At 43.8% G+C, this 24,049-nt stretch overlaps 1 protein-coding gene across 7 annotated transcripts in view; it reads left to right on the top strand.

The window, feature by feature from the left end:
• Positions 1-24,049, top strand: part of JAZF1 (JAZF zinc finger 1) — a 330,973-nt gene that overhangs the window by 149,197 nt on the left and 157,727 nt on the right. For 2 of the 7 annotated variants that reach the window (XM_086396395.1, XM_086396397.1), the window contains exon 1: positions 15,729-15,866. The exons of the other annotated variants lie outside the window; for them this stretch is intronic. The gene's annotated coding sequence lies outside the window, so the exon portion shown is untranslated. Of the gene's footprint in view, positions 1-15,728; positions 15,867-24,049 lie in introns of those variants that run through there. 7 annotated transcript variants of the gene reach the window in all.

Genomic DNA, 24,049 nt, shown 5'->3' with positions numbered 1-24,049 from the left:
GCATCACTGACTCAATAGACATGAGTTTGAGCAAACTCTTGGAGATAGTGAAGGACAGGGAAGCCTGGAGTGCTGCAGTTCATGGGGTCACAAAGAGTCAGACATGACTTAGCAACTGAACAACAACTACAACAAATAATTAGCTTGTAAAATGTAAGAAAAGATCTGAACCCAAGTTGAAAAAACATTTTATATCTCAGTTGTTTGAAAATTTTAAACGGTTTTCATTTTACATAGCAAATTATTTCCATGGAATTTCATAGGTTTTTCCACTCTAGCCTTTCATTCTTTACTTAGGTCTTGTTTTGTAGTCATTTTTATCTATTGTGCATCCATTTGGGCTAATCAAAGTTAGCAGTTGCCTTTGTAGTAACTTCCCATAGGATTCCAGTATGTTCTGTTGCATGTTAGTATTTGATAGCTGATTATTCAAGGGGGGATGTTTAAAGGACTTGCTTTTCATCTGTTAGCAATTCCTCTACAAAAAAACAAGTGTGATACCTAAGATCCTCACTGTTGATTGCAGTGCCTCATCCTGACTCTTTTGTCTTCATTCTTAAGATATTTCATAAGCTTCTGCCAAAGTTTTCTGAATAAAACATTGCCTTATTATTTAATGGTGTGGCATAAAAAAATGAATTGTTGGTTTTATAGGAAGTAACTCTGACTTGGCAGGACATTGCTAGGATAAATCCTGTGTTGGGAACCATTTTCCTCCAGGGGAAAATCCTCTAAAAGAATTCAGCACAGTCTATTGAATCACCCCACTCCCCAGAAGTAAGGGAAAAAAAAAAAAAAGATATTTCAGGAACATGGATATTAACAAAAGATGTCTGTGATTTTACTTCAAGTTAAATATATTGTTTAAAATCTTTTGCAAAATAATTCTCTTAGTATAAAATAAATACTAAAATAAATAAATTTAAGCAATTCATATGGGTTTCTATATATCATGAAAACTGTCCAAAAGTGAAAATATTTTTAATTAAAGTTTTCCATTATAGGAAATAAAAACAAAAGTAAACAAGTGGGATCTGATTAAGCTTAAAAGCTTTTGTACAGGAAAGGAAATTATAAGTAAGGTGAAAAGACAACCCTCAGAATGGGAGAAAATAAGAGCAAATGAAACAACTGACAAAGGATTAATTTCCAGAATATACAAGCAGCTCATACAACTCAATACTAGAAAAACAAACAGCCCAATCAAAAAATGGGAAGAAGACCTAAACAGACATTTCACCAAAGAAGACATACAGATGGCTAACAAACACATGAAAAAATGCTCAACATCGCTCATTATTAGGGCAATGCAAATCAAAACCATAATGAGGTAGCACCTCACACCGGTCAGAATGGCCATCATCAAAAAGTCTACAAATAATAAATGCTGGAGAGGGTGTGGAGAAAAGGGAATGCTCTTGCACAGTTGGTGGGAATGTAAATTGATACAGCCACTATGACAGATGGTATGGAGATTCCTTAAAAAACTAGGAATAAGACCACCATATGAGCCAGCAATCCCACTCCTAGGCATATACCCTGAGGAAGCCGGGGTTGAAAAAGACACATGTATCCCGTTGTTCATTGCAGCACTATTTACAACAGCTAGAGCATGGAAGCAGCCTAGATGTCCATCGACAGATGAATGGGTAAAGAAGTTGTGGTACATATACACAATGAAACATTACTTAGCCATAAAAAGGAACTCATTTGAGTCAGTTCTGATGAGGTAGATGAACCTAGAACCTATTATACAGAGTGAAGTGAGTCAGAAAGCGAAAGATAAATAGCATATTCTAATGCATATATACAGAATATAGAAAAATGGTACTGAAGAATTAATTTACAGGGCAACAATGGAGAAACAAACATAGAGAATAGACTTCTGGATATGGGAGAGGGGTGGAGAAGGTGAGATGTATGGAAACAGTAACGTGGAAACTTACATTACCATGTGTAAAATAGGTAGTGAATGGGAATTTGCTGTATGGCTCAGGGAACTCAAACGGGCTCTGTATCAACCTAGAGGGGTGGGATGGGGAGGGAGTTGAGAGGGAGGTTCAAAAGGGTGGGGATATATGTATACCTATGGCTGATTCATGTTGAGTTTGACAGAAAACAACAAAATTCTGTAAAGCAATTATCCTTCAATTAAAAAAATTTTTTTCCATTATAATTTTAAGAAGTAAAGTTTTTTACTATGTATCACCTGTCTACTCCCAACCAGAATGTAAAGTCCCTAATGGCTGGGGTTTTTGTCTGTATTTTTTAATTCACTTCTATGTCCCTATCACCCTGAACAGTGGCTGGCATTTAATAGACAGCCAGTGCATGTTTGTTGAACGACTGATTGCCTACTTTTATTCCCAACACTTAACAGAGTTGTTATGACAAAGGAGACATTTCATATGAGGTACACAATCCTACCATTATTCACAACAGTTACATATACTAATATTAATATACTAATACTAAATGCTGTGGTCCCTTAAGAATACAGCCATAGTGTGGTGTATGGCATTTTGGAAAGTATCAATAACAGTTACATCTGCAGATAATACTCAAATCAAATCTTTGGTCCTCATATTTTTAAAAATCTTTCCACTTCCACTCTTGATAGTTCTAAGGAACAATTATTTTAGTCTGTCATAACCATTTTTAGAAATGATGACAAGCATTTTGGGTTCAGATGGTTAAAGAATCTGCCTGCAATGCAGGAAACCCTGGTTTGATCCCTGGGTTGGGAAGATCCCCTGGAGAAGGGAATGGCAACCCCCTCCAGTATTCTTGCCTGGATAATCCCATGGACAGAGGAGCCAGGCGGGCTACAGTCCATGGGGTCACAAAGGGTGGGACACGACTGAGCAAGTAATACAAAGAAAATGAGGACGGCAGTTGCCTGGGTAGTTTAGATTTGCCTGAATAATATTACTTTGAAGAGTAACATGAAATTAGATGGATGTTTCATATTGAACCTATTTTGATAAAGGTCATTTCCAGAGATGAAGTATTCAAATAAACTGATAGCAGATACAGACAGTGAACAAAAGTCCACTGTAACCTGCTTGTGATCACTGAGTTTCAATAGAAATAGGCCCCCTGCACACCTCAGCAGTTAACTTGGAAGCTTTGTTGTGCTGGTTCATTCCAGGCCTGAAGCGGCCCTGCTTTCCATCCCACACTGCAGGGAGAGAAAGCAATCTTTGGCGCTGGAGCCCAGCCCTCCATCAAGTACTTGGTGTCACCTCCATGAGTCCTTTGCACCCGCGCCCCTGCCTTTGTGTCCTTAGCTGTAATATGGGAAATGTCATATCTGTTTGACAGAGCAGTTATGAGGATGATCTGAGATGGAGTCAGCATGGAGCCTGTTGTGCAGTAGGTCTGAGGACATCTGTGCTGCCTTCTGCTTCTTGTGTTAACTTAGGGCCATGTTATCCTGCACTGGACAGACCAAAGTTCTGAAACAGGTGTTCTCCCTGCCTCTCTACCCCCATGGCCATTTCTCTGCTGTTCGAAAGGCCTGGAATGGAGTCCTGGGCCATGTTTCCTAGACTTCTGCCTTTCATGGGCAAGCAAAATTTTACCAAAAAACTTCATCAATAAAGATGCTTTTTATTTTGCCAATTGAAAATTTACCAAACAAATAGTAATATCTACTGTCAACATCATTTCACGAACGATGGGATATTTTTATAACCCAGAGCGAGTATACACCGTAAGTAAGGACTGTTCTCATCATTGCTTCATCTCTCATCAGAGATTAGAAACAGTCCAGGGCCCAGCATTTTGGAAGCACTTTTTCCTAATGCCTGACACCAAGAAAAATTATTTCCTTCTTCACCATGGGAGTAGCTCTACCTGTCACATGAGCCCCTGTGGCAGCATCTCCTGAGACTGGCATGGGGATGGGTCAAGAGGCCTGTCCACTGAGGCCATGCATCCAGGACAGGAGGAAGGCCGCCACCCCTGACAAGCCTGCTCTGCTGTTCCCATCTAGGGTACTGACTGTGGTGAGCCTCAGGCTCGGAGACTTTCCCCAGCCCTACGTGCCCATAAGTTAAAGTGTCTGTTTTTAAACATGGGTAATGGAAAAACACACAGTGGTGAATAGAGGGGAAGGTGTAAAGCCCACTTGGGGCAGCAAATCAAATCAGTTCTGACTGATGCATTGAAAACCGGAGGTAAGGGGTGTATGTGGCTTCTGAGACTTCAGCCACTCCACGGACATCTCTTTACAATCACTAAGCATTGAGAGGCCCTTTGCTCCACTTTGTTTCTGTTCAGTCAAGAGAACATTTAAGTAAGTGACTACTAGGTATAGAGAACGGTGTTGGGGGTAGGGTACTGGGTCTCCATTGTAATTATTCTTTTTATAAATAGACAAGTTATAAAATCCATTCACAATTGCATCAATAGACTTGAAAGAAATAGCATTTGCATTAGCAGTTTTTTTTGCTACACTAACACGAGTGCTGTCAACAGGATTCCACAACACTGAGGATTTCTCGCCACCGGTACATTCTAGGGGGGTTCATTATTCAACATACATCTTGTGTGTACATTAGATGTGTTCCAGTCTGGGACTTAAGGGGACAAGGAGCGGATATGTGTTCTAGAGCAGGGTTGGCCACAGGTGCCCAGGAACATAAAAAGTTTTGGTGCCCGGAACATTGAAAGTTCTGTGTCTGTGCTACACTCCCTTTGTCTTATTTTCATATCCCTCTCTGGGGAGGATATTCTCTTGGCCCGAGGTCTAGATACAGCAAGAAAACAGCCTGCCTCCAAGGCTTAGGGCAGGTGGTTTAAGCTAGCTCTGGGCTTTAGAGAAGAATGCTTTTTGTAGTTTTGGTCCCCCCGCCCTTGTTGCTGTTGGCAACAGGATTAGTTTGTAGGCCTGGAGACCAGACCAGCCAGGCCTCTAGACTTGATACAATCTAGGCCTTAAGCTAGAGGCTAAGAGAGCTCCTTCTGACCAGGGGGAACAGAAGTTCTACTTCACCCTGGCCCAACCTGGATTCTGTGTTGTGTCCCCTTCCACTCTCAGAGGGGTCATGACGATTTGGACAGTAAGTTATATGAGCACTATGATCACCCTACTCGTGAAGCACTCACTCATACATAACCCACTGTGTCTTAGCAGAACCACGGTGAAGTTCAGTGCCAAAGCTCCAAATAATAACAGTGTGTGTGTGGCTGGAGTAATCCCAGCCCCACACCATCTCTCACAAAGCCATGGCCACTATGGAAGGCTGGCCTAGAATTTAGGTTTCCCCAAACTTAGACAGAAGTCAATCCATTTCAGTCCAGCTTTCGGTACTGTGAGAGCCATGCTGGCAAGACTAAATGCACCACCAAACCAGAAATGAAGGTTTAGGAGTTGAGGGTATGAGATCAAAGTAGAATCTTAAACCCCAAATTAGGCCCTTGACCAGACTTCTGTAACACACACAATATCCTCTAACTTGAGAAAGACAGTATATTTTCAAATGACCTGTTCTTCTTTCTGTGTAATTAAAATGACATAGTAGAATGGGGCTGGGCTTGGTGTCACAGTGGGGTTTGAAGCCTACTTGTACTCTGATTAGCCACGTGTGTAAATTCAAGCAGGACAGTTTACCTTTCCCTGTTTTGTCATCTCCTTTGTAAGGACAACCTTATCTTTTTCTCATGCTGGTGGTTGTAAGGATTTAGATGTGATGTTGCTGTACGGAGCCAGTGTATCTACACTGAAAGTTTAATTTCCTTTCTCTTCCTTACTCAGAACTTCCAGGGAAAGGGAATAAGGGGTTGGCTGGAGTAATGTTAAGAATGAAAACGGAATATCTTAGCGAAAACTATCACTCATGAGTGGCTTTTTTTTTTCCAGCAGCGAGGTGATGAAGAATAGGCCTGGAGAGTCATGGTCCTGAGTGGCCACTGTAAGCAGCTGAGACCATGTCAGGACAGAGGGCTATGGGAGGGTGTGAGGGGTTGACCCTGTCGTCCCCGGATTGTCACACCCAGAGAAATTCAAGGCTGTAGCTGCAGTCACTTTCTCTGTGGCCTAGGCTTTCTTTGCCTCCAGATGCTTGGCCGTCTTATAAGAAGGAACCCCAAGTTATGATTCAGTTGGGCACAGTTCTTTAGGAAAAGTAGCTGGACTGTGGAAACTCTGCCAAGGGCTGCAGAGTGCTTCTGGTGCCCTGATATGGTGGTGGCCTTGTAGATGATAAATCTCTTAAGGACAAAGTTTCTGTTTTATCTACCATATAATCCCTCAAGTTGCAGATTCAGGACCTTGAATGTCAGATGAAAGAAAGTGAGCCCTTTAATCTCTTTTGGAAGCTGGGTAAAGATTCCATCACCACTTCCTAACAGGCCTCTCTGACCTCCACTCTAGACCCCCTCCCCACCCAGAGCACTCTCTCCACTATATCAGCAGTACTTTTCCAGTGATGCAGGATTCATCTTGTCCCTCCCCGTACAGTATCCATTAACTACTTACTGTTTCTCACCAGCTAATGTTCTCTTGTGCCTCAGTATCTTTTAGAAGCTCTTGGTGTCTCAGGCAGCTTTATTTACTAAATTTGTGCTCAGTTACTTTTTCATGAAAAGATATTAAAATGTTTAGATTATAATAAGTGAAAAATGAAGACTGATTTTAAATTTTAAAAATATATGCGAAGAAGACCGAAAGGAAATACAGCAACAGCACGAGTTGGACTGTATTTCAGTAGTTGATGGTGAATAACTTCCATAATTTTCTAGATTTTTCCACTTTTTCTATAACAATCATTTTTTATTATGAACAAAACCCCACAGATGTTATTTTTTAAAAGAAGTTTTCCCGCTCTATTTAGTGTTAGAACCTATGGCAGGTAGGGGCAGATGTTGGGATTAAACCATCTTACTGTGGCACAATTCACCCATTTGTTAGGATGATCAGAATGAGGTGGTGCCGACTGAATTTTGGGGGTGGAAATGTGAAAAGATTTTGTCTGGAAAAGCAGCTAAGGACAGTGCTGCTGTGGTGTGTATTCGGCACTATGCCTAAGAACTGAGAAGTTACATAACGCTGAGAAATTAAGATGACAACCCAGTTTTCTTAACAAATTCCTCAGAAATATTTTTGTGGTGCTATCATGCAGTCCCCTCTGATTTACCCAAAGTATATCCGTAAATCTTCGAGACTGGATTTCATAGAAGATAAGTGGCTAGCAAGTGTGGTTCTGATAGCCCAGTCTGTCCCATGTCACAAAGCACTTGCATTATCTCATCTTCACTGCCACCAAATGAGACACAGATCATTATTTATTCATATTTTATTGATAAGGAACCAACTTGCCAAAAGTGGCCCAACTCAGTAAGGGGCCAAGTCAAAGAAAGTAAAAGTGAAGTTGCTCAGTTGTGTCTGACTCTTTGTGACCCCATGGACTATACAGTCCATGGAATTCTCCAGGCCAGAATACTGGAGTGGGTAGCGTTTCCCTTCTCCAGGGGACCTTCCCAACCCAGGGGTCGAACCAGGTCTCCCACATTGCAGGCGGATTCTTTATCAGCTGAGCCACAAGGTAAGCCCAAGAATACTGGAGTGGGTAGCCTATCCCTTTTCCAGCGGATCTTCCCGACCCTGCATTGCAGGCAGATTCCTTACCAACTGAGCTATCAGGGAAGCCAAACCAAGTGCTTATGGAGTGTCTGCTGTGCACGCCACCCTCTGCTGCGTGCACTGTGGTGTGGCCCATGCGGCCAAGAAGCCAAACAAGCCTCTCAAGAAGGGGGGACATAAAGAGATTTAAAAAACAATGTTATGAAGATTCAGGGACACTTTGGGAGCAGAGGAAGCAAGAAGTGGTCAAGATGCCTCAGCCTGGTGCCCAGTGACCAGGCTCTCCCAACCACACACCCCCCACCCCCCACTCCTGTCCTTGTTCATCATATGCTCACATGCTCCTGGTATCAGCAGGTGGCAGTGGCCTTCCCTCCCCACCTCTGCACCCGCTTCATCCCCCAGCTGTTAACAGCAGTCGCCAGCATTCGTGTGTCCTTAGTGTGTGCTGCCATCACTTTTACATATGGTTTCATTGATTTGTCGCAACTACAACATGAAAAGTATTATTCCTGCTTTTAAGATGAAGAAAAAAAGAGTTCGAGAGGTCCGGTAACATTCTCAAATGTATGGTTAGGAAGTGACAGGCCCAGGAATTCAGTCCGGTGTTGTCTGATTGCCAGGCCCGTGGCCTTAACCGCCTGCTGTCAGTGCCCTCGTGCCCACCTTTACGTGGCCCACGCTGCTTGTCCTAACAGATACGTGCTGCCTCCATGGAAGCCTCTCGTATCTCCCGCACCAGAACTCCCGGGGCCCAGGTGTCCTTTCTCTACTTCTGTGCTTCATGCCAGAAAGTCTGTGGTACCAGGACCCATGACCGCGTCTTCCTGGCCCCAGTACTGTCTGGGGTGCACCAGGGCCCCCAGGTGCTCTGGACGCTGTAGTCACTCCATCCAACCTGGGGTTCTGCAAGATGGAGGGTGTCTGGCCTCCATCCTTCACCAGAAAGCTCCGGGGTGTGCTTGGGAAGAGAAATATAACATTGAAATTCCAAAGAACTGGCTTCTTTTTCTGCTTCCTCCCCTCCTTTCTCAGACTTCATGAGAGGGAGATATAGTTGGTATTTGAATGCCAGTTCCATTTCACTTTTAAGTAATCAGTGTATTTCAGTAAGTCTGCTACCTGGAGTCTCAGGTGCCAGATAAGAAGCAGTGCTCACCCAAGAGTTTCAGGTACTTGAAAACGGTGACATTCATCAGAGGTGTTAGAACTGATACATTGGAGTACAAATGCCAATATCACAATTAAACTGCCAGCCAGCATATATGTTCCTTGATACAGCAGCTGCTTCCTTTCCTCACTTGTGCTTCGGTGGTATGAAAACAGTGAGTTTGTGGTTTGAAAACATTGCAGTTCTTTAAATGCTGCCGAATGACAGATGGTGGCAATATCACGAAGCAGGTCCGTTTTGCTCTGGCGCCATCTATGTGTCATGATGCTTGTAGCCACAAGATGTCAGTGTGGTATCAGTCCTGGGTGTCTGCATGAAAACTGCAGCCCTAAGCATTTAAGTCCAAAGAGGAAGACACAGTCCACGAGCTTGGCTCGCCTTGCCCGTTTCCTTGGGCTGCGGTGTTAGTCCACAGACTGCCTTTCCTATGAGTTTTCCCGGTGCAGTTTTCCATTGGTTCACACCTCATCAGGAGGCTTTTCTTAGTTCTCTCTCTAAATGTAAATACTTTCCTACCTCCTACTTATGCACGAATAACCTCAGAAATTCCCCCCATTTTGGTGTCATCTCAGCACTTTACAGACTTTGCTAAAAGATATAAGTAACAGCATAGTTTTCTCTCTGTCTCAGGATGGTTTTTTTTAAGTAGTTAAGGATGGGGGGAGAAGTATCTCTAGTCATGGTACTGTTAGGGTTTTTTTGTTTTTTTGTTTTTTGTTTTACTTTCTCAGCCTCTCTTTATTTTTTGGCAAAAACTTAACCTCGAGAAAAAAAATAGGATCTTGTGTTAACTGTGCAAAGGACACAAAAGAGGGAAAGTAGTGCTCAGGGAAGATCACAGATATGTGGGAGCCCTGCTGTGCTCCTGCAGCCTTCACAGAGAAGGAGGTGTGTGATGGCCATTTTTCTGATGAAAGAAGATGAAATATCTTTCCCAGGGTCAATTAACTAGTAACCAAGTGCTAGAACCTGGATTTGAACCTGGGTCTATGAGCTTGTGCCTTCCCAAAGCCTGGTAACATTACTTTGAAAATTTTTCATTTTATTGAGTTACTATATTACATAAGTTTCAGTTATACAACATAGTGATTCATTATTTTTAAAAGGCATACTCCATTCATAGTTACGGTTGGTAACATTACTCTTGTTCGACTGTCTGCATCATAAGAAAATGAGGAGGAGCCTGAAGAACCTGTGCCCACATTGGTCAGCAAATATCTGTTGGGTTCTGGCTACGTGGAAGGTCCCATGTTGTGAATAATATCAAGACCTATTAAATACATTCTCTGCTCTCAAGAAGCAAAACAGAGTTAAGGAGAGGGATCAAAAAAGACATGGGCACGTAGGTCAGTAGAAAACCATCAGAGAACGGTGGCATTTCCTGGGAGTGATGGAGGGCAAAGCAGAGGGCAGTGCCATGGTCCAGCCCTTCCATGGGCTCTTTATTATATCAGCCGGAAATAAATCTGCTAAATGAAAAGAGTATTACTGAGGTGGCCTCTACCTTGACTGTGGTTCTAAGATGGAATTTGAGAAGGGGGGCTAATCCAAGCGGCCAGAGGTTGCCACCCATGCATGCCTTTGCAACCTAGACGTGGTAAGATTACACTTAATCCTCTCTTTAGGTGGTCTGGTCCAAGGAGGACAGGTGAAAGCAAGACAGGAGGCATGGTTTGGTGTGGCAGGGCTGTTTCCAGTTTCCCAGCCCATGGCTCAGATGTGGAGAACAGACTTGAAGCTTCTGGAAAGATTTGGTAGGGGAAATAGCAGAGTGCTTCTGGCGTACAACTTTAGAAGTACTGTGTCCATGTGAAGAACTTGGCAAGGAGGAACAGAGGAGCCACAGGGATGACTGGACATTTGAAAAATAAGACCTGAGAGGAGAGGTTAGAGAAACAGAGGTTATGTAACCTGGAGCTCCTCAGCGGTGACTTTGGCAGACTTCTTCCAGAACAGGGCTCACAGTATCTCAGCCCAGAGAGCAGGGACTGACCCTGTTTGTCCATACAGAGTGAAGACAGCTCCAGCTGAGCCACGAAAATTTTTGATTTGATCCATGAAAAAGTCTGCCCTCTGCGGCTGCTGTGAACACAGAATATGTCATGGAAGGAAGTTGATAGAATTTTATTTTTTCCCTGTTAAAAGATACAGTAAAACCTTTTATTAATTACGGTGTTGGAAGGCAGGCTTGACTTGATATTATGGAATCTGTTGTATTGACTTCTGTTCTTGGTTTGAGAGGGACATGATCGACCTGGAGAATATCCGGTTTCATATAACAATGGATCATGTTTGTTATAATAATGGGTCTGGAGAGGATGACTACATCATTTTTCTTTGAATCTGTAACACTTTGGAGAGTGAAATAGGGTGCTATTAATAGCATCCTGAGGCATTAGGCATAAATGATATTGTCCCAACGAACTGATAAGTCGTTACCCTGATCCTGGGATTATCTTGTTAGAGTAACCTTCAAATATAAATTTCATGTGCTCTCCTGCTTAGACTCTTCTACCTTCCTCCCAGCCTCATCCCTGCACCCCTGTGCCTTCCCCTGCACCTTGTCCTTTCCCAGCCTCATCCCTGCACCCTGCCCCCCAACCTCATCCCTGCACCCCTGCCTCTTCCCTTGTACCCGATCCTCTCCCAGGCTCATCCCTGCCCCGCCAGCCTCATCCCTTCAGCCCTGCCCCCTCCCCTGTACTCCATCCTCTCCCAGCCTCATCCCTGTCCCCCCAGCCTCATCCCTGCACCCCTCTGCCCTCCCCTGCACCTTGTCCTCTCCCAGCCTCATCCTTGCACCCTGCCTCCCAACCTCATCCCTGCACCCCTGCCTCTTCCCTTGTACCTGATCCCCTCCCAGCCTCATCCCTGCAGCCCTGCCCCCTCCCCTGTATTCCATCCTCTCCTAGCCTCATCCCTGCACCCCCACCCGCTCTCCTGTATCCCTAAACCCCTCCTCCTCCACCCCTATCCTGCCCTTTACCCAGCTGGCTTCTTTTATCCTTTACATCTCAGCTAAAACATCACCTTCTCAGAAAGGCTTTCCCTAACCTCCTTGCTGAGATTCTCCATTTTACCTTCTAGCTTGTTCCCTTCAAGGAAGTGGTCACAGGTTGAAATTATTTCCTGTTGACTGTCTTTTCCACTAAAATGTATACATCCTGCATGCTGGAATCATGTCTGGCTGCTTCACTGTGTCTCATCGTGGATGCTGCCCCGGAGACAGGGATGTGACACGGACGTGGCTCCACATCCACTCATCATTGTCCTGACTTTCCTCCATGCCCAGAAGGTCTCAGGTTCTAAAACAGGACTTGGCTGCATCATATAAATTCTTTTGTTCAACAGAATCGATTACCTGTTAGGTATACAAACCTGTGTTCAGAGAAGCCTGAAACCCCTGTCCTTCTTGGATGTAGGGTATCTGGCAGGTTGAATAATAATAGTGTTTCCTGTGCCGATGAAGGGACCAGAACCTTCCCCAGCTGCCCTGCCCCTGTTCTTCCTGATGTCATATACATGTAGATGCACAGTCTACATGTCAGTCAGGCGTGTCTGACTCTTTGCAGCCCCATGGACTGTAGCCTGCCAGGCTCCTTTGTCCATGGGAATTCTCCAGGCAAGAATACTGAAGTGGGTTGCCATGCCCTCCTCCAGAGGATCTTCTCCACCCAGGGATCGAACCCAGGTCTCCCATACTGTGGGCAGATTAGTATATATTCACTTATTTCCTTATTGACCCTTTCCCTGTCTAGAATGTAAAGTCCAGAGCAGAAGGGGTTTTTCTCTATTTCATTTGCTGCTATATTTGCAGTGCCTAGAGTAGTACCCACACATAGTAGGGTGTGCAGTCGGTATTTGTGGAGTGAAAGGATGAATGAGGTAAAAGCAAGCAGAGAACCCCTGGCTGCATTTAGGACTTTCATGGGCCCTTTGGTGAGGGCTGGATTTGACTGAGAGGTGGAGGACATAAGATAATAGCACAGATCAGGACAAGGAGGAACCAAGTAGGCACACGCTGTTGGTCTAGAAATCAAACCAGTAAGCTCTCAGTTTTACTTCTTCAACTCTCAAGTGATGTCTCCTGGGCCTCCCTCCCGTCATCCTCACTCACTCGGTCTGGGCGAGACCCAAGGCGGAGGCGTCGGGAGAAGGCTGGCCGCCACACGCATTCCTTGGTATTGGCATTCAAACAGCTGAGCGAAAATAGCCCTCCTCAGGAACGCGTGGGCAGCCGTGAATGCCCCACTATTGCAGGGATTAGATTCCAGTTTATGAGTCGTCTTGGCCTCTTAGCCCCTCTTATCCTACCCTCCCATTCTAGCAGGTCCACCACCTGTTTTTAACTCCTTTGGAGGTTGAACAATGTAAGAAATCAGTGTGTTGATTTTAACAACTTCAGGAATCATCGCTGAGTTAGGCCACTGGAGCACGGGGAATGGGCTTTTAGCTCTGCCCAGATGCGGTCCACTCTGAAGCCAAGAAGGAATCTGGGCAGGCCCTATAAGACACAGGTGGCCCCGTGTCTGTCCCAGTGACTTGAAATTCCGCCCTTCACTTCCCTCCTGTGGGCTCAGAGACTCTTTTCTGTCATCGTTAGCAAGCCTCTGCTCTTTGGAGAGCCACATCCTAGGGCTGCTGGCAGGTAACACATGAAGGGGTCCAGCTGGGCTTCAGGGTCCGTGGGAATGTGAGATCAAATGTGGACGGCTCTGGTGGATGTGAGGGGAGAGGCAGAGGCTGGGAGCCTTGGGAGCAGGTGGGACCAAGTTTACATCCTTCACAGCTTTCCCCCAAGGGCACTCCTGAGATGGGGGAGGGTGTCCCCTCCACGGTACAGAACGAACAGTCCAAGGAGGCTCAGACAAAAGGGGGTCCAAGGGAGCTGGTGTCTGAGGGTGTGTTTCAGGCCTGCTTTCAGCATAGCATCCTCATTGAAACAAACACCAGCCCTTTTGTGGGATGGGGATTGGAGATGCATGTGTATGTGTAGTTTTCTTAGTTTTAAACTACATTTTGAATTAGGAAATATTTCAGAAATATTTTAAGCATACAGAAAATAATGCAACAGATATCTACTCGTGTGTCTACTGCCTTGCTTTAACAAATGTCTCAGAGTGTCCTAATTTTTCTAAACAACCTCTTATTGTAGAATAATTTGAGATTGACAGGAAAATTGCAGACAGTACAGAGTTAGGTGTTCTCACACCCAGTTTTCCCTCTTAGTGAACATCTTACTTTAGTATAGTATTCGTGCACACTCAGTCGTTTCTGACTCTGCGAACTTACGGACTGCAGCCCCCTTGGCTCCTCTGTCCATGGGATTCTCCAGGCAAGAATCCTGACCCAGGGATTGAACCCACATCTCCCGCATTGCAGGTGGATTCTTTACCGCTGTACTACCAGGGAAGCCCTTAGTATAGTATGCTTGTCACACTTATGAACCAAACTGATAATTAAGTAAAGTTCATACTTGACTCAGATGTCCTTTTTAACCGATTGTCCTTTTTCTGTTGTGGAATCCCATCCAGGACACCACATTATATTTAGCCATTGTGACATTTTCTAGAGCCATGATGTCACCATGGCTGAATGTAAGGCTTTATCATCGTTGTGTAGGTGAGTCCTCCACCTTCATGCCCCTCTCGTCCTAATAACAGAGGTCTTTTTCAGAAGCCACAGTTTCCTGTTTACTTCTGCTTCAGAAACTCCTTGCAGATTAGCTTTTTCACAACCCAAGAGTATTTAGTTTTCAGACATCCAGATTTATCACTGCTGGCCAGAATCCAGAGGACCAGTAACTAGCCATGGGAGCGAATAGCCCTGCCCAGGTCACTGTCACGATTCCATTTGTGCCGCTCTTCAGTGGCTTGTGTGATTGGAAGGCAGTGGGAAGGGCCGGCGAGCATTCATTCCTCCTTCCCGTTCCTGGAAACCAGTAACCAGTACACTCGTGGGAAAACCTGATACACTGGGCATTTTCCTTCTTCCTTACCTTTGTCTCCTAAGAAAGAAATCTCTTAACTGAGAGCAGTTGAAGAAAACTTGCATTTTTTTTTAACCCATAAGTAATTCTAATACAGCATCTAGTTGGGTGGCTATTAGAAGCTTGGATTTTAAACCACTGTATTTTTACAGCTGTAGAATCTAGTGTTTGAGTTGATTTAACAAGCAGCCGTGGGTTTGTTTTCTGGCCGGAGTCTGCCAGTGGTGCTCTGGGAAAATTTGATCATGGGTCTGTATTTCTAGGAAAGTGTTCTGTAATTTTTACTTACACGTTGATGCTGTCTATTATTCTTGCTGGCCACACCTTAATCCTTGGCGTGAGCACTTGACAGATGATTCAGATACTTAAGCCATGAAAATGAAAGATCCCCTGGGGGAGTTGGGAGTCCACAGGGGTGGTGTCCTTGGCCCTGGGCTTTGGCCAGCAGTCCCTCCCTGTGACATTGCCCACAGTACCACTTCCCTTCACCACACAGCCCCAGCTGTCACGTGTTACCACCTGTAGCTGAATCTAAGCTTATTAGGCAGCTTTGATCCTTTATAGTGCGATGGTTCTGGAAGTATTTGTGTCACCTGGGAACCTGTTGCAGTTGCATATTCTCAGAGGTGGGGTCCGGCAGGCTGAGCTGTAACAAGCCCTCCACCTGACTCGGATGCACATCCAGTTTGAAGAGCACTGTTAGTGTATACCCCGTGCCGGTGCCCCTCCTGGCTTTACCCTCACTCTGCAATCATTGGACAACATTTTATATTCATTCAATTAATACTCAGTGAGCAGGCACTGTGCTGGGTGCCAGGGTGGGGCTAGGTGGGGAGGGCGCGGGTGGAGGCGGGTCGAGGGTGAGCCGGCCACGAGGCATGTCCTCGGGGAGCTCAAGTCAGCAGTGATTCTCAGGCGTGGCTGCACATTAGAGTCACCTGGGGAGCTTTTAAAACTCCAGGTGCCTTCGTTTAGTGGCTCTTCCATCTCAGATCAATTAAGTCAGAATCGCAGGAGGAGTACCCAGGTGTAAACTAGTTTATAAAGCTCCCCACCCCACCATGAGAAACTCTGGCCTTGTGGGAGAGAACGCTAGTTGGGCGGCTGCAGAGCTTGTGGTGAGTGTGACATTGGGGTGACTGGAGGGGTGCACTGGGAGCAGACGGGAGGGTTACTTTACCTAGGCTGGGGTGGGTAGTAAAGGTGGGGATATATCTGCAAAGTTTTTCTCAAAGTTTTTATGTAAAGAAAGGTAAAAACGTGGTTTAAAGGTGAATCCACATGTGATTTCAGAATGAGCCGTAGAGGAGTTCAGGAGAGTTGCTTTCTCCTACAGTGCGTGTAATTCCTGCTCCCTGCATGGCAGTGGCAAAGGGCCACACCTAGAGTGGCCAGCATGCCCTTTCATCGGAATTCCTTCCCTGGAAACGCTTGTCCTGGCTTTGTCTCATGGTCCACTCAAATGCGAGGGCTCCCCACGCACTCGTGTTTGTAAGAGGAGGCAGCTGAGGAGTATAGCCCACAGCCCTCAGGGGTCTACAGTGACCATCCCATCAACAACCAGCTTTCTTCCCAAGGATTTTCATCTTTCTTTCCATGCTTTAAGAGGTTTTTTATTTTTAAGACATAAAGGAGATGTTTATGTAATAAATAATTCCCTATTCATGAGTCTCTCTACTTTTGATTCAGAAGGTCAGGTGGGGAGATTTAATATGAAATATTAGCTGTCTTTGCCAATTGCTGTACCCTGTTACCCTGCTGTAAGCCAGAAATAGAAGCGACCTGTTTTCAATGACAGATCAAAATTTAGTGCTATGTTGATGGTCCAGAATGAAGATTTTTGACACAGTGAATGAAATACATACCAGTGCATTTCTGGTTGTGATTTAGCTGACCAAGTAGTTCAGTTATAATTATATTATTTTTACTCCTGGAGATCATTACTCTAAATGAAAAATGCTTCAGTGTCCAGACTATTAAGATGTGGATGGTGAACTTTATTTAAAACAAAATTATTATTATTATTTTTTTTCTTTCTGGACTGTTAAACAGCTTTATGAGCATGTGGAGGCTAGAATATGGTTGTTAGCATTTAAAATTAAATGAAAACATGGAAATATTTTTTGGTGTAAAAAGTAAACTTGACTGTCAATTATTGTATACTGCCTTCTGTGACCCATCTCTCCTGGTCCCTTAAGCCCCTTATAATGTAATGGGGGACATGTCTAGTAAATATACAGTTGACATAAATCTGAGCATATAAATATTATAAAAGGGCATTGAAGAGAAGAACTGTAGGAAACAGGGCGATGGGTTTATCATTTTGTGTGAAGGACCATTGTCTTGGGGATTGAAGTATCTTTTAATAGTAAGTAAAGTTTGATCCGGAGAAGGCAATGGCACCCCACTCCAGTACTCTTGCCTGGAAAATCCCATGGATGGAGGATGCTGGTAGGCTGCAGTCCATGGGGTCACTAAGAGTCAGACACGACTGAGCGACTTCAGTTTCACTTTTCACTTTCATGCACTGGAGAAGGAAATGGCAGCCCACTCCAGTATTCTTGCCTGGAGAATCCCAGGGACAGGCGTGCCTGGTGGGCTGCCATCTACGGGGTTGCACAGAGTCGGACAGACTGAAGTGACTTAGCAGCAGCAGCAGAGTTTGATCTGATCCCTGGTCACTGTGTTGTTTTCCATTGACAAACACTGGGCTCTTATTACTAGGGTGTTAGAAGAATTTTAAATATCCTCTCTCCCTCACGTTTAATAGGCTGAGTGTTTATAAGGGACAAAGATAGTGTAAAAATCCAGCAAACAGAATAGTGTTCTCATTGTGACACCTCTCTCCCTGCCTTTCATGTAAGAAAACAGAGGCTGGTATTTGAGTTGAGGAACCCTTGAGCAAATCAACATTTTCAAGAGACCGGGTATGAAAGGTATCTCTCCTCCGTATCACACCTTTTCATGCAATACAGTTCTGTGGGTAATACATTTTAGAACCCAAAAGTTTAAACTGAGACTTCAGTAGGAGTCATTGGAGTAAATCTGAAAGGTAAACTTTCAGGAGACTGTAATCGAATAGATTTAACCTATATTTATGGAACGGAGGAATCTCTAGGTGATTATCTTTTTTCTCTTCTCTAAGGACCTTTCTTAAACTCTGCAGGTCTGTTGTCTGTTGACTTGATTAATGAATATTTTGCCCACTAAAATTGGCCATTAATTATTTCTTCTGGTTGCAGCAATAATTACATCTTTCAAGTAAGATGTAATTAGCATAATAAGCAGAAAACACCCTGCTAGGTAATGTGGGATTGTGGAGGAGCTAGTTAGTTACCACCAGAGATAGTTGGTATACCACATGGTAAGCAGCAGTTTTCTGGAGCTGACTTCCAGCAGTTATATTTAGAAAATACAGATTAGGTCACCCTGGGCATCCTAGGTGGCTCAGTGATAAAGAATATGCCTGTCAAGGCAGGAAATGTAAGAGACATGAGTTTGATCCCTGGGTCTGGAAAATCCCCCTGGAGGAGGAAATGGCTACCCATTCCAGTATTCTTACCTGGAAAACTCCATGGACAGAGGAACCTGGCAGGTTACCGTCCGTGGGGTCGCAAGGAGTCGGACTCGACTGAGCACGAATATGAGACTATGTCACCCCAGAATGGGAATTTCAGTGAAGTAGCTCTGTGACACCATTGTTAGAAAATACTACTTCCTGGCATTTAATTGTGATGTCATTTGATAATTAACAGTTCTTTTATCTTTCATTCATTTATTGATCCTTTCAGTGATCACAGTTACGTACCAGCCTCTGTACTAATGGCTGGGGACAAAAGGAAATGGGTGGTGGCTCTGGAGAAGCTGAGTCTGTTGGGATGTAGATAATTTAAGTGTAATTCAGTCTCTTAACCGAGGTGTGTACTAAGGTGAATTCTATTAAGTAGGTTCTGGAGCGCTTTGGAGGGGAGGTACCCCATGTAGTGGACTTGGGAGGATGAATCCGAGCATGGCTACAGAGAGGTTGGGAGGAAGTGTTCCAAGTTGGGGAAGCAGCCTATGTTACAAAGGCTTATCAGCAGAATATGTCTCTCTCTCACCCTCTGATTTCCTGCTGGTACTTTTCATTGGCTAACCCTGGCCAGAGAGCCTGGGTAGACTAGCTCAAGGCAGAGAAAGGCAGGCAGTGAATCTGGTGAGGCAAACAGGATCATTAGAACATAAGGTATGGAGTGTGAACGAGGTGTGTGCAGAGGACAAGATGAAGCTAGGAGCTCTATGAAGAGAACTTGGGAAGATGAGTTTGGAGCCAAATTGGGAAGGATCTTCTATAGTTACCTAAGTCTTTTGTCTTATAAACAGTAGTCGAGTGTGGGGTGGGCTTAATGCATGCTATTATTGACTTGTAATTTAGCAAGAGTTACATTTTTTAAAATATCACTATTTGGGACTCATGAATGGTTCATAAAATCAATTTAATGGATTGTCCCAATATTTTAAAAAATGAAATAATATCTTGGTTGCATACAGTGAAGTTGGGTAATGTTTTGTGAGCCTTCTGTATATTTCTGTGGGGGAGATGTACTGGTTACAATTTAAAATATGTATAGCACTGTTGAAATATTGAGAACACCCTCAGCTAGATCCTTGGGTAGAGTGAATTGAAGGGGGAAGAGATGACAGGCAACATGGCTGTAGACAGCAAAGAACATATCTATTTTAAAAGTGTATGTTATCTGTGCATTCCTTTTTTAATATCTTTATGATATTGAATCCATGTCTAGAGTATTAAACCTCATCTCCAGTAAGCTGAGAAAATCCATCAGCCTCCCTGTGTTCCATTTTCTGGAACTCAGCTGATAGTAATGTTTACCAAATCCCTGAAGTCTCCTGAACCTCTCTGAGGAATCCGATGTCTTGCGATTACTTTGATAATGCTTGTTTTACTTAAGCATTATGGGGAGTTTTGCATTTGGTTTGAATGTGTGATAAAATCATTTCAGTGTGTTTTGGTTTATAAATTGAAAGGCTTTCCTTTTATCTCTAAAGCACGTTAATTGATCACACTGTTTCTAGTTAGAGTAGCTTAATGAACACAGCTGAAAACTAGCCAAAAAGTTTTCTGTCTCCACTGAAATGACACATGACTCTTGGGAAGCGCAGTTGGAGAGCTTTCTGATGAAGGTCCTTACTCTGGTAGGAGAAAAGCGCATAAGCACATGCTTGCTAAGCTTCAGGAATGAAGGCAGATGAAGTCTAAGTCCTTTATACAAAGAACTCAGGTCACTTTCAGTGTATAATTGAAGTCTTCTCCTCCCCGCATAGTATTTGTTTAAGATACTAACAAGTAAATAATGTTGCATAGGGTTATTCTTACTGGGGAGATGATACCTGCAAGGCCACCTTAGGTTGGCAGCCGGACGTGGGGCCTTAGCGTTTGTACTGGAATCGCTCAATTCACAGATGATTCTTATCTCAAGCTTGTGACGGCGGTGTGCACCATCATTTCACAGGAATCAAAACTAATTTGCTTAAAGCCATAAGTTAGAACTAGCTGGTTTCCTGGATGGCTCAGAGGTAAAGAATCCGCCTGCCAATATAGAAGATGCAGGTTTGACCCCTGAGTCAGGGAAGATTCCCCTGGAGAAGGAAGTGGCTTATTCTCCATTTTTCTTTTCAAAACACTCCATTATTCTTACCTGGGAAATCCCCATGGACAGAAGAGCTGGTGGACTACAGTCCATGTGGTCGCAAAAGAGCTGGACATGATTTAGTAGCTAAACAAGAACTGGTTAGAAGGAAGACTAGAATCCAGGTCTTCTGGATCCAGATCTTATGTTAAGATCAGTCATCCAGAGGAGAAACTGAATAGGAGGTGAAGGTGAGTTACTGTTCAAGCCTGCGTTGCAGATTCTGGCTTTCATCACAGTCTGTTTGTGTTTTTCATTCCAATGCTTCCATAGAATTCCAGTATTTTAATGAGAAGAAAAAAAAAAATCAAGAAAAGCCCAGTTGGCAATTTGAGAACATTGCTATTGAATATTGTGACAGAGCTAGGTGGTGCGTGCATGCTAAGTCGCTTTAGTCGTGTCCTACTCTTTGCAACCCCATGAAGTCTAGCCTGCCAGGCTCCTCTGTCCATGGAGTTCTTCAGGCAAGAATACTGGAGTGGGTTGCCAGCCTTTCTCCAGAACTAGGTGGTGGTCAGGGTCAAGTAGCTGCACTTGGAAGTCACACCTGGATCTAAAGTCCTGTCTCTGAGCTGTGTGATCTGGACCTTTTCTGAGTCTTATATTTTCCTTTGGGAAAGGGGTAGGAGGTGTACCTCCCCTGGGTTTTCATGAAGATTGCACAGAGAAAGGAGCTCATTCTTCATGGACTCATAGTAGGCGCTCAGCAATGATTATCCTCTTAACTATCAGTTATCATTGCTGTTCATGCGTGCTAGGTTGCTTCAGTTGTGTTTCAGTCTTTGCAACCTTGTGGACTATGGCCTGCCAGGCTCCTCTGCCCTTGGGGATTCTCCAGGCAAGAATACTGGAGTGGGTGGGCCTTGCCCCTCTCCAGGGGGTCTCTCTAACCCAGGAATCAAACTCGCACCTCTTACGTCTCCTACATTGGCAGACGGGCTCTTTGACCACTAGTGGCACCAGGTAGGTTCTCACTGCTACTTAAGAACAATTGATCATTCACAGATGTAGTCCAATGGTGTAAACACTAAATGCTTTCAGACCTGACTACCTGCAATAATAGCAGGTATAGTTTATTAAGTATTTACCATGTAGCAGCCACTACACGCTCTGTGCCGCTTGTCTCTCTTAATCCTCATAATAATCTCATAACGTGTACAAACTATGAATCACTGCCTTTCATGTCAGAAAACTGAGACTTAGGCTGAGAAACTTGCTCAGGTCACAGAGTTAACTAGCCAACTGTGCCCATGATTATTATATTGCCTTGCTACAGAAATGAAAGCCCTGGAGAGAGGAAAAAAAAAAGAGCAACAGGAAGTCTGGAGTTGCTTCCCAGACGTTCTTCCACAGAAGCCAAGAATTCCAGGGGCCATCTGCCATGTGCCAGGGCCTTCCAGGCCCAGATTGACACCATCAGCGAGACTGATCTGTGGACAGTCCAGCATGTGCCCCTCCTCATTAGCAAGTAGAAGGAGTGCACAACCCATGCAGATCGGGGAGGAATGAATCCCTGACATCTGTACGACCTTTGTGGCCCGGGAGCCTGCACGCCTTGTTCCTGGCTGCTATCTGGGCACAGAGATGCCATGAGGGATCCCGGAGCCTGCCAGGCAGAGCTTTGCAGATCAGCCATCCACCTCAGTGAACTGTAACTGATGTGGGCCCTTACATTTGATGGCTTTCAGGCAGAACAGCCAGGTCACTCCAAGTCCAGATGTTCAGTTGTTTCTCTCCTGCCTCTGCCTCCCTAGGAGATGAGAAGTAATGAGGGCGATTCCTTTTGCCAAATCCTTAACTGGCTTCCAAAATGCACAATGATTATGCTTGGTTATGACCTGATTTCTAAGTGAGGTGAATAATAACAGCAAGGAAAACTGCACTGGTTGGGGCCAATGTGAATGACAGAAAATTCTGAGCCATAGAATACTTCACGGAATGCAGTCTTACTATTTTAGGAACATACTGTGAAGAAAATCAGTGACCAAAAATAAAAGGTTGTGGAGGAGGGGATGGGGGAGTTCCCAGTAAGAGGGCTTGCCAGACTTCTTATTGAGTAGATAAAAATCGCTCACAATTCAAGGATTGTTGGTGTTTGGTTGATTTATGATTTGCTTTTAAAGATATGTGATACTAATAGTCAACATAATCATTAAGCTTAGCACTTTCTTTATAAAATTTAAAGATTGGGGTGGAGGTGGTGAAGACCTGAGTCTTAAGTCAAGTCTGAATTCACACTTGGATTTATTTATAAAACTTTTAAATTATTTTCAATAAATCATTTACAGTTTTACAGTTTGTCTTTTTAGTTTGGGGGGAAAATGCAAACTGATTTAATGACTTTCTAAACCAGATCTTCATCCCTTTTCTGATTGCATGTTAAAATTTTTGGCGATTGGTTTTAGGCATCAGAATTTTTGAAAGCTACCCAGGTGATACTAGTGAGCAGTTCTAGTTGACAAAGAATCACTGGTCTCTAGGTACTTGGTGGCGTAGAAATGACTGAAACCATATGAGACAAACTTGCTTATAGGACCCATAAGCCTCACATCTTCAGACTCAGCACAAGGCTTTCTTCTCTGCTTGGAAAAACCTATTCCAAGTGGCTCACCTCTGTTTATTCCTGCCTTTTCTCAAAGTCCTTCCAAGTATTTAAATCCTGAAACATATGTAAGCAAGGAGTGATTTCTACACTTCAGCAGAAAGTCTTTTTTTTTTTTTTTTTTTTTTACATCAGCCCATTTTTTATTATAGATCACTGTAAGTCATTCTCCGGAGTCTGGTCTACTTGAGAACTGGGAGTTTGATGGGTGACTGAAGGGCCTTCAGTGCCTAGCATGCAATGCTTGACAGATACTTGGCCTCATGTAAATATCAGTTGTTAACGTTAATTACTATAATCTTGATTTTGTGTTTTCCTAATCGGAGCTTACTTCCTTATCCACTTTTTCGTCTCTGGAATCCACACTTGCCCTAAATTTGTATTTTGGTCAGGGGATTAGGAAGGAACCTTCCTGAGGTGAAGATGAGAGGGATGTCATAGTGCATGTAGGTTTCAGGTAAATGTAATTCATGATATCAGAGCTGCCCTTTAAAGAACTGAAAAAAAAAATTTGGCAGGTGGGGATGGAATGGGTTACAGGGAAAAAAAGGAACAAATGGGAACAGATCTGCATTAATAAATATTCAGACCAAGTCACACTCTTATGTCAGTGTTTGTAGGTGATGTTATTACATGTAGTATTGGGTGATGGAAGTTGCGCACACTCTCATTTTTCACTTTAATTGCTTGCCTGAAAAGATCCTGACAGCTTCAAAGGTTACTGCTGGTTGCATTGTTCATAACTCAGAAGTAATATGCATGTGTAATTTGCTTCATTATTGCCCACTAATAACCAATTCTAGAGAAAGTCCTAAAGCCACCAGAGGAGCCATAATTTGACATAATGGTTTTCCCTTCTTCTTTTTCTCATTCTTTTAATTATCCCAGGCTAAGAGTGAGCCACAGATGGTGTGATGATGTGACTGTGATTTTACTCTGATTTTGTTTTCATCAGCTGGTATATTAATTTTTAAAGAGAATTTTTAAAGAATCTTAAAAGGCAAGACAT

Source organism: Bos grunniens, chromosome 4, assembly GCF_055505025.1.
Source record: "Bos grunniens cultivar Pamir isolate PY7600 chromosome 4, Bosgru_T2T1.0, whole genome shotgun sequence".
In the NCBI taxonomy this organism is placed as follows: domain Eukaryota; kingdom Metazoa; phylum Chordata; class Mammalia; order Artiodactyla; family Bovidae; genus Bos; species Bos grunniens.
Note: the sequence above shows the minus strand (reverse complement) of the source record. Positions and strands in the feature narration are given on the sequence as shown.